Source organism: Podarcis cretensis (assembly GCF_951804945.1).
Source record: "Podarcis cretensis genome assembly, chromosome: Z".
NCBI lineage: Eukaryota > Metazoa > Chordata > Lepidosauria > Squamata > Lacertidae > Podarcis > Podarcis cretensis.
Genome location: NC_137184.1, coordinates 45806708 through 45818393, shown reverse-complemented (window position 1 = coordinate 45818393; position 11686 = coordinate 45806708). Strand labels below are relative to the sequence as shown.

The window sequence follows — 11686 nt, the reverse complement described above, 5'->3', positions numbered from 1 at the left end:
TCATCATCTGGAACTCCAAAATGTGGCCCATCTCTGCTTCCTCTATCTTACATCTCCATAGGTGTTATTAGCATCCTTCTAAATATGGCTAAGAGATTGAGCCTTTCTTCTTAGCCTTTCTAAGTTGCCATGCGAAGCAGTGTTGACTCCAGGCTCCAGAAGGGCTGGGAGCAAGACACCATTCATGCTCATCCTCCCTTGGTGAGCTGGTGCAATGAGCTCTTGGCAGTTGGCCCCTGCTGGGGATTGAGCCCTCTCCCGAGGCCCAAATATGCTGACTCTTGTTGCCAGCCCTAATGCAAACCAAGGCTGCATTCACACAGTTTATTCCAGTTCCTGCGTGTTTTTGTAACTGATTTTGCAACTGATTTGAGCTTTCACCTGACATATGGACCCATTTTGGAAAAGTAATGGAATGTAGTACACACTTGGCACTTATTTCCACGTTATTTGGTTCCAGAAAAGGATCCATTTGCAGCCCCCTTAATCCAGGAAAACTTTGGGAGTAAAGGGATGAAATTTGAAGCAGCATACCTGCATAAAGTTCTTTCCTGCAGTTTTCATGGGGGAATCACAGGGGAACAGAAGCACAAGTGTGGAAAGGGTGGGGGAATAGCAGCATTGTCTAGAGATGTCCAGTGTTGTGCCATGCACTCACTGGGGTGAATGACTTTACCCTGGCATGCTGGCAATTCAGTCAAAAACCACAGTTCTGTAATGCAACAACAGGTATTGCAGTGTGAAAGGAACATTAGAAAATGAGGCGGAAGTACTAGCATTGCATCAGGAAAAGTAATGCTATATTCCTCATTTCTTGTAAGCATATATTGCATCTAAAGTTGCCAGGCCTTTGCTTGCAAAACTGAGGGTTTTCACGATAAACATCTCAATAAGCAAAAGCATTGGTATAAATATAACCCTCTCTCATATGAAGCTGGCTGCAAGAGAGGCTTAAGTCACTGGGAGAGGGAAGAGATGATGATCCCTAAATATTTATATCTCAGCAGTGGAAAGTGGCACCAGACGCTCGGGGGGAGGGGGGGCCTGGGCTTTAAGAAGACAGGAGACAGCTCTGCTCAAAGGCTTTGCAAAGGCAGGGGGAAACAAGTAGTCTGGCACAGCACTAGCAGAGTGACAGAACTGTAAGCTAGATCAGGAGCGGGGAAGTTTTCTCAGCCCGGGGGCCACATTCCCTTCTAGGCAATCTTCTGAGGGGCCCATGCTGATGGGGGGGGGCGGGTCATAGGCAAAAGCAGGCAAAGCAACAAATGAAAATTTTGCTTTTATGCAGTAGGCTGGTTTCTACACTTGTGCACACACCTCTTTGGATCCTCCACCCAGGCAGGGAAGAGGAATTTATCAGAGTTCCAGAACAGTGCAAAGCAGGACCACCAGTGAGGGTGTGTGGCCTGGGAAGAGGGAGTGTGGCAGAGCATTCCAAGGGCCAAATAGAGGGGTCTGGGGGGCCACATTCAGCCATGGACCTGAGATTCCTCACTCATGGGCTAGGTGGTCCTTGCTCTGATGCTCAGGAGCATGGAGAATCCAGAGATGAGCCAGGTGTCCATTGGGAGCTGGCTGGTTGATCAAGAAGGGGAAGGAGCTGCCCAAGATGATATAAACATCTCCCTCTTTACAGGAGCTTTTCTGGCATAACAGCTGTCTAGTGGGCAGCTCCAAGTGACCCTGACCTCAGCCACCATGCACCTCACTCTCAGGTGTGGGGATCAGCCTCTGACAATAATGCCTCCACAATAACCCAGCAAGGCAATTCTACTAGCACAACAAGCAAGCCATCGGTGACCCAGTTCCAGAAACAAAAGGCCTCAGATGCACACACAACACTGACATTCAAAGATGCCTTACCTCCAGTTCTGTGGGTGCTTGAGGCTCACATATGGAGCAGGCAACACCCATTCGCAAGTCGGAGTCAGTCAGAGAGCATACCAGACCTTGGATAGCTCCAATGAGACCTGCTAAAGCAGCTTCCAGATAAGTGGGGTCTGCAGGGAGCTGGCACCATTTGAAGCCTTATGTAGGAGGAGCTGTCTGGTTGGTTAAAGCATCCTCTGCTTATTCTGTAGCCTTTGGCTTCTGGAGAGGCACAGGCATTGCAGCAGACTCATCCTCTGAGTCAGAAGATGGTGATTGGTATGAGGCCTCCAAATAAGGTTGTTCTGAACCTCAACCATGTCCTCAGCTGTCCAATGCAAGGTCCCCAGGTTATGGGGCTATGGCACCAGATAGACAGAGTTGGACCATTGTTCCATCTAGTCTAGTGATGTCTGCTTCTACTACAAAGAGATCTAAGTTCTCAGACAGCCCTGTTGCCTGCAATTGCATCTCACTCTTAGCTAGATTTTAGATTATGTGTGAGGAGAGACTACAACCACTTGCTATTACTGAGGTGACTCTAGAAGGGATGGGGTTATTGGAAAAGTAGAAGCCAATCCATTTTAAGGCCAGCTGAGGTGGCACATGGGAGATCTCTGGTCAGATTTAACAAATTAGGGTGGGTGTTCTACATGTCACAAAACAAAGAGATGAGGACAAAGAGAGATTTGCAGAAAAAATGCATTGATTTGTGTCCTTATTTTGCAAATTTAGAAGTATTTACTATTATTTAAATAGAAACACAATCAAGTTCATCACAGTACAGAATGCTGTGAGCCAAAGACCAGTGTGACTGCCCTGTCTGCTGTACAGCTGTTAATTTCTGGTGGAAAACGTCAAAGCCTCACTCTCCTTCCAAATGGTTTTTAGCCTTTAAAGAAAACTCTCCCCATGCTTAGGGATGTAGAGTCCGTCAAACAGAGGAACACTTCAAATAAAGACTTTCCTGTATGGTCACCCAAACCCAAAACCTTTTTCTTTGGTTAATAGCTGCCATGAAATTGAGGCAGGGCCAAGTGCCCAGGGGGAGATAGGAGTTAGTCCTTTGCACCTGCAGTTTCCAGCAGATTGAATCCCACTGTTCAGAAGCTATCAGCTTCAGAAAGAAGACAAGGCGGGTACAAAAAACACCATGTCTGCCACTGCTGCCTCAGCATCATGGTTGCCTCCGTCATCATTAGTTTTCTTGACAGATTTTCATCTATCTGACAGAACCTTGGCCTGATGTCTTGCAGGTGTTGGACTCCAGCTTCCATCAGCCCCAGTGGCCAGCATGGCCAATGGTTAGGGACAACAGGTGTTGGGAGTTCAATGGCATCTGGGTGGCACCAGGTTAAGGATGAGCGAGAAACAGATGAGCGAGAAACAGAACTCAGCAGTGAGGAGATGCAAATAAAGGGGCGGGGCCAGTGAAGGCTTGCCAATAAGGGTAAATGGGGCAAAGCACCACCAACCACAGTCTGCTCTCAGTCAGAGCTTACCATGTCTGCCTTCTTATTTCCAAAGTAAAATTCTGTATTTGTGGATTGCATTTGCTATAAGGCTCAATAAAAGGCATTAATTCAATATTAAAACTCCCACACACATACAAAAAAAGCACCTGTTATAAGGACAGGCTGTGAACTAGTGCTTAATAATAGTTACAGATGCCCATGCAAATCTATTTTTGTCTAGTCATCTTTTAATTTTTTTAAAGTAAAAAACAGCATTTTCTTTCATACTTGCCAAAAAGCTGTTTGAAATCTGCTTCCCCTGACCCATGCTGAATAAGCCTCTCAGTTTCTATATTCAGAGCACAGCTGAGGCCAAAGTCTCTTAACACCCACCGAAAATGAATAATTTATGCCCCCTTCTCCTTGTACAGAGAGATACAAAGCAACTTAATCATGGGGACTCTTCTTTGGGGTTGGAGGGTGGCACTGAGAACTTTCTGTGAAGAAAGACAAAAGAGAATTGTCCCAATATATGTAGTCAGGCAGACCATTCCAAAAACACGCACGAAAAACCAAACACCAACCAAAATTCACACTAATGTATGTTTAGCAAAACAACTTTGAAGAAGGCAAAAAAGAGTCTTAATGGGAATTAAAATTCTTAATGGGTTGTAGCTTAGGGATGGAGCAATTGTTTTGCATGCAGAAGGTCATAGGTTCAATCCTGGGCGTCTCCATGAGAGACTGGGAGAAAATCCTGTTCTGAAGCCCTGATGAGCTGCTGCCAGACAGTGTTGACAATACTGAGCTAGGTGAACCAAGGCAGCTTCCTGTGTTCTTGTTTCCCCAGTGTCACTCAACAGCTGAGAGCTCCTAACACGCATAGCCTTCAGATAATAGCAGCGTGTTCACAGATTATATTTATTGATTGAGTCCACAGTTTGTGTAAAGAACAGTTGAGAGGCACAAATTAGCATGTTACACTCTTTCCCATGAACACTTGCCTATGTGCAGAGACAGTGTGCTCCTGTGCTCAGAGTTATGTGTGAACAATTCTAATATATGGAGACACCCCCCCCCCAATACACACACACATCATGTTGAGGTGGCCAAATCTGATGCATGAAGTAGGTCACCATTTGAATCGGTTGAGAAAATTTCCAAGAAACATTCACTGTACCACAATGGATGCTGACTTTTTATTTCTTTCTTGCACACTTTATATTTCTTTATATGGTATTTCATCCTTTATGTCCTGAAGGTATAATTTCATTTTTTCCGGGGATGGAAGCCGGAAGAAATCAATGCTACTGCTTTTCTCTTGGGAGCCGCACATTTCTGATCGTTAAGCCAATGAGACAACTACCAAAAGGAGTACGTTGCCATTTGCACAGGAGCTTTTATGCCTCTCACCAGGAGAGTTTGAAAGGATCTGGTGCCATGACAGCCTGCATTCTACTGGTGTCCTGGCTTTCAGTGACGACAAGCCTTTTCGCCACCTGCATCTCACATTTATACATGGTCATTACATGAACTCCACAACTAAGAAATAAAGCCTGAGTTTTCTTTTCCTTTCTCCTTCCTCCATCCCAATCCCCTTTCCTTCTACGTTATGCCTTTTTAAACCATAAGCCTGAAAATTGGGGCTGTCCTATCATGAACATTTGTGCCCTGCTCTGGGAGCCTTTCCCCTTTTTTATTGCTGAAGAGCAGGATATAAAATGCTTTAAACAAACAAATTAAAATAATATTTGGTGCACCCACACCGAAGTCATTTTCTTTCATTCCAAATTCCATTGTTAGCCTGGGGCAATTACCCGCCCCTTCAGCTGGCTCTTTCATGCTGACTTCCTGAAATATCTTCATATTGGGAGTTCACATGTTAAGAATGGAACTGGGAGATGTGGGAGGAACTATTAAGACCTTGAAAGGGGGCAGAGGAAGAACCACCTTTGGGAAGAGCAGGAATCTCCAGACCTCTACTAGAGCTGTTCTGGTTTCCAGGTGTTGGATAGTGCCTGCCCACAATGCTAGGTTTGCTTCTGTTATCATGAGGGCTAGAAAACAGATTTGCCAGAGAGGGAAACCTCTCTCTCTCTCTCTCAGAGCCACCCTTGGTCACATGATCCCGTTCTGAACAGCAACAACAACCCTGATGCTGAACTCCAAGACAAAAGTTAGGTTGCTTCTGATGCCTCACCCAATTCCATTTACAAAAGCAATCATGCCAGCAGTTGAATCTTCAACATACTACACTTATCCTGAAGGCAGAGGTCTATCTTAGGGCGCCCAAAGACATCTTCGTCCACTGCCCAACCCTAAGCATTTATTTATTTATTGTATACACTACTTTTTAAACAAAGAAACTCAAAGCAGTTTCCAAAAAGATAAAACAATAAAAATGAGGAAAAATCCACACCCATACTTTAAAACATACGAAACTTAAAATACTAAAACAAATTGAAATTGTGCGTCCCAAGGCTGCTGTCTGGTAGTAGAGCTGACCCTGAAGAGCCCAGGCTGGTGTATCTGCCTGCCTTTCATCCTCACAACAACCATGCAAAGTAGGCTAGGCTGAGAAATTACGGCTTGCCCACGTTTGCGGGATAACTTGATGGCTGGATAGGCATTTGAGCCTGGGTCTTCCCTTGATCTGTCCACATTGGGTGGATTTGGATTTGATATCTCGCTTTATTACTACCCTAAGGAGTCTCAAAGCGGCTAACAATCTCCTTTTCCCTTCCTCCCCACAACAAACACTCTGTGAGGTGAGTGAAGCTAAGAGACTTCAGAGAAGTGTGACTGGCCCAGCAGCTGCATGTGGAGGAGCGGGAAAGCGAACCCGGTTCACCAGATTACGAGTCCACTGCTCTTAACCACTAGGATCACACCCAAACTCTTTATGCCCCCCACCCCTTCTGTTCCAGGTGATAGAAGGTGCAGATCTAAATCTTGGACCTGAGTTCAGACACTTGACACCCACATGTTCATATGGTGGGGGAGCTTTTTGTACTCTATTTAGTTGCAACCAGATTGCCATCATTTTGCAGACGTCAGCACTAAATTATTCCAAAGAGCGGGTTATGAAGAAAGAACCCTCTTCTCTTGCTGAGTCACATTAAATGTCATCTAGTCTAGCATCCCATTTCCCAGAACAGCCATCAGGATGCTTCCAGGAAGACCCAAAACTGAAGGAAATAGGCCTTTTCTGATGTTTCTTTCCAACAACTGAATCTCAGGTGTAAATTGCCTCTAAATATAGCAGTTATTTGGCTGTGTTCAGATGCTGAATGAAACTACACTTTCATGCAGGTATGGGGAATCTTTTTTCCTCCAGATGCTGCTGGACTACAACTCCCATCATCCCTGACCACTGACCATGCCTGCTGGGTTGATGGGAATTGTAGTTCATCAACATCTGGAGGGCCAAAGGTTCCCAACACCTGGTTTAAAGGAACAAGAATGAAACCATCCTCTCCTAAACTCACATGCTCTATCCTCCACGCTCCTCTTCTGATGTGACATCAAGAGATTGGAATTGCCCACTGCCATTTTAGAGTAGCCATAGTTTAGCATGTCATTTTCATCCCAAACTCTGGTTGACCTTACCTAGAATTAATGGAAACAAGCCAGCTTCATAAACTAAGTGTTGAAGTTGATTTATTTCTACTAACCAGATTTAAAATTAAACGGCTGATTCAAGTTTGGATGACACTGTGTATACTGTGGTTAATTTGTATATATAATGGAAGCAAAAGCTGTCTAGCTCCTCATTTTAACAGCATGATGGGGAGGAGGAAAGTGCGAGCCCAGAGGCTACACTTGTTATTGCAATGCCAGTAGCGTAGCATGGGTTGTCAGCACCCGGGGAAAGGCAAGTAATTTGCGCCCCCTAACCCGTGGATTTGTGCCCCCTAACCCTACCCCTACCCCTAACCCCCAGATGTTGTGCCCGGTGCGGCCAGGCCCCCCCCTGCACCCCCCACGCTACGCCACTGTGCAATGCTAAACCAGGGTTTAGTGCTACACTGAACTAACTCATTGCAGGAATGGAAGAACCTGTCAATTTCTGCATACATTTGCGATTTAAAAGAAAATTAAAAATGACATGAAAATTTGTACACATTCCCACGGATGTTTATTGTAATATACAGATTTTTGCAGCTTCTGCTATCTTTACTAATACACAATTTTTTGTACACATTATTTGAAGAATTGCATCAAAAATTTGGAAGAAGTGTACATTTCAGAGGAGGGCTGTGTTTTTGTTTGGGCATTGTTTGAAAGGTATGAATCTGGCAAGTTTGCACCAAAATGTAAACGGAGCAAATTTCACCCCCATCGCTAGCCTACTGACATATTTCTTCTTGTGAATTTCTCTAATCCTCTTTTAAAAAATAAAAAATAAATCTCAATTAATGACCAACTTTGTCACATCCTGTAGCATCTAATCCCACAAGGCGATTCTGCATCGTGTACAGTCATACCTCGGAAGTCGAATGAAATCTGTTCCAGAAGTCCGTTCGACTTCCAAAACATTTGACTTCCAAAGCGTGACTTCTGATTGGCTGCAGGAAGTGCCACCAAACATTTGGCTTCCAAAAGAACATTAGAAAACCGGAACACTCGATCATTTGGGAGCCAAAACGTACGAGTTTCAGGGCGTTCAAGAATTGAATAGTACTTTCTTTTGACCTTTCAGTCAGTTTTGTTTGACACTTCCAAGTTCTTATATTATGAAACAAACATCTTTCTATCTTCATTCTACACACCACCCATCATTTTGTAAACCTGGACTATTTTTTTGGAGGGTGGGGCTTCTTAACTGGTCTCCAATCCACTGATCAGTTCAGTTTGGCCTTTTCTATATTCTTACTCATTTTATGATATCCCTTTTTTGGGTAGATCAACCATGCATTCTATATGGGATCCACTTTGGGATTCCATTTCCCCTGATATGGAAGCTCCAACTGGTCCAACAAACAGCAGCTGGAGTCTTGATGGGCTTGCCAGCACAACATGAATCCAGGGCTAAAACTTTGCACCAACTCCCCATACACTGCTGAGCCTAGTTCAAAGTTCTTGAATTAATTTGCAAGGCCCTTTACAATTTGCATCCAGGATACCTTAAGAATTTCCTGGTTTCTTAAAACTGTGCCTGATCACTGAGATCTTTGGTGGTACCCAAAAGGGCCCTTTTACCAAGTGCTTAGAAGAGGGAAGTCATTGTGGGTGTGACAACACTTTAGAGAAATCCATTCCTAGGTAGAATTCCACAAAAGGGCAGAACTATTTAACAACAATCAATAATTGGCTGGCCCATGCTATTCTTGGTTATTTGGAAAATTATTTTTATTCCCTGTGGGTTACTTTTGCTGGCTGCTTGATATAAACCTGGAGTTTTGCCCAAATAAACTGCATGCCATTTCCACCCCTCAGGGGTTTTCCAAAAATAAAAATTAATCACCAAGAGGCACTGTTTTATTATTTTTATCCAGCACAGTTTCTCCTTACTTGGAAAGACAGGTTGAAACTGAATGTGGCAGGGGCCAGCAAAGCCAAACATTGTTATTCAGTCACAAAAATCACCAGGTGACACTGCAAAAGGGGATGTGATTTTTGTTCCCTGTGGAAATGTTGCCAAAACTTCAGTGACCAAAGAAAGGGTCTTGTGGCAATAAAAGCACCTTAACAGTTAGGGCCATTCAAAACTTAGATACTGAAGCCACAGCTGCACTATACATTGAAAGTAGCATGATACCACTTCAAACAGTCACAGCTTCCCCCAAGAAATCTTGGGAAGTGTAGTTTGTTACAGGTGCTCGGATTTGTTAGGAGATCCCAATTCCCCTCACAGAGCTACCGTTTCAGTGCGGTTGAACGATCAATCCCTCTCGCCAGGGAACTCTGCCTATGTTCAGTAGAGCTCATGCTCAGTGAGTAAAGGTATGGAGCTTTAGTGATTGCAAAAACAGACAAGAACTGGTATTGGCTGCCTTTAAGGTAAAGGTAAAGGTACCCCTGCCCGTACGGGCCAGTCTTGACAGACTCTGGGGTTGTGCGCCCATCTCACTCTAGAGGCCAGGGGCCAGCGCTGTCCGGAGACACTTCCGGGTCACGTGACATCTGGCGAGCCAGAGCCGCACACGGAAACTGTGCTGCCTTTAGCCATATACAAAAACCCTTCCTCCAAAGCTGGCTCAGCTGCGCTTCTAACCCAGATATTAGACCACTGAGCACCACAACCATCTAAGAAATATTTTCATTTACACAATGCCTGTCACATAGACAATTCCCTAACTCAAAAATCCTGAACTCTCACCAAAACAGTGTTCAAGATAAGCCTCCACCAAGTTTGGAAATCATCTTGCTATGCTACATGGAATTGGTAAACAGCCTGAATTCCTGCTGCTTGTACATTGTTTGATGGTAGTCACTGTGGATAAGAAATTATTGGGGAAGGGCTGTAGCTCTGTAGTAGAGCACTAGGTTTGCCGGCAGAATGTCCTAGGTTTGATTCTGGCATCTCCAGGAAAGGCTGGGAGAGACCCCTGCTTGAAATGCTGAGGAGTTGCTGCCACTCAGTGTGGAACAATGCTCTTATGTGCTGTAAGACAGCTTGATAGAATCACAGAACTGCAGAGTTGGAACGGACCACAAGGGTCATCTAGTTCAACCTACTGCAATGCAGGAATCTTTCACCTAACATGGAGCTTGAACCCAAGGCTTTGAGATTAAGAGTGTCATGCTCTACCAGCTGAGCTATCTCAGCTATCCTGTATGTTTCCTGCATAACGGTTAGTATATCAGATATCCTAGCATTTGTGGGGGGATCCTTTGAGAGCAAAAGCTGTTATAGTACAGGTGAGTATCAGATATACTCAGTGCACTTAAGCCTTAAATGCATATCTTATTTTCCCCAGACAAATGAACTGCATAGTCAGAGAAGGGGTATGATGCAGTCCCAGAGGTTGGTTATAAAAAAGATAACCAGCCCCTCCATGTTGCCATACCAAAGTCCACAGCTGAGACCCTTCTTCAGAAAGGGAGTATGGCTGCAAGAGAAAGGACCTTTTATGTTGCCCCCACCCCCAAGTTATCTCCTTAAAGGGGATTCTCAGAAAGCTTTCCAAAAAAAAATTAGAATAATTTGTTTTAGTGTTTTAAATCTCTGCATTCTGCTCCTGTTTGGGGATAATAGTTAGAGGTTGTTGTTCCATTGTTTTAGTTTACAAGGGTCTTAAAGAGTTATCTGCATCATATGTGCTAAGAGCATAATGAGCCGTTCTGGATCAGGACAAAGACCCAGCCAGTCCAGCACTTTTTTCTCATAGTAGGCAGCCAAGTGCTCTGATGAGAAGACCTCAAGTGCAGCAACACCTCCCCCCCCCCCAGTCCAGAAACTAGTATTCAGAGAGACACTGCCTCTGGCAGTGGGGGGAAACACAGACATCTCTAGCCCAGCACCCTGTTCTCATGGTGCCCACCGAGATGCCAGTGGAAAGTTTGCAAGCAGCACCTGAGTGCAACAGCAGGCTCCCCACTTGTAAAATCCAGCTGCCTGTATTTGGAAGCATGCAGCTTCCAAAAGTGGAGATAGAACACAGCCATCATGGCTAGCAGCCATGGGTAATTTTAGATGCTTTGATATGATCCTTGCTTCTGTAGGTCTTTTTGTCCTGAGGTTTTGTTTTTTTCCACAATGGGTTTCACTGGCATTGCAATTTGCATTATGGAGGTTGGTTTGTGTGATTTATTTATTTTTTGCCTGGCCTGGAAAGATCATTGCTTAATTATCTCTGTCTTTGAGTTTACTACCATCCCCTTTAATTAGGATATTTAAGAACGGATGAGCTGCTTTCTTGCAGGTAGTAAAAAGTGCCTTTGTGCTTTTGTCTTTCAACACTGCCGTTTATATACCAACAAGAATGTATGTGTTTGTGTGTGTGTGTGTGTGTGTGTGTGTGTATCCCCCCTGCCATGCCAGCAAGTTAATTGCTGCTTTCATAAGAGGAGCCCAGCAAATGAATCTTCATTGGGGATCCTGATGAGAACATCTGTGACTTTGTCATTTCAGTCTGAGGTTAATAAGGCCACTTCCCAGCAGGGGGATCAACTAGTTGTCTTCACTGTAAGGTAATCAGCTCAACATCAAAAGGTAATGAGGGAGCACCAGCTTTCAAGCTTACTTGCATCTATTCCTTCCTTACCTTGAAAACTGGCTGTCTTGCTGCTAGGTGCCCACTGTTTGTTTATTTATTTTACATTGCTGCTAATTAAGGTCATCAGCTTAAGGAATAACCTTTCCCCTTTAGCCTCACCAACCCACCAAATGGATTTCTTCATCAGCACAGGAGGCA

General features: G+C 44.4%; 1 protein-coding gene across 6 annotated transcripts in view; it reads right to left on the bottom strand.

Moving 5' to 3' along the window:
• Positions 1-11686, bottom strand: part of FGF13 (fibroblast growth factor 13) — a 244802-nt gene that overhangs the window by 195413 nt on the left and 37703 nt on the right. The gene's annotated exons all lie outside the window — the stretch shown is intronic.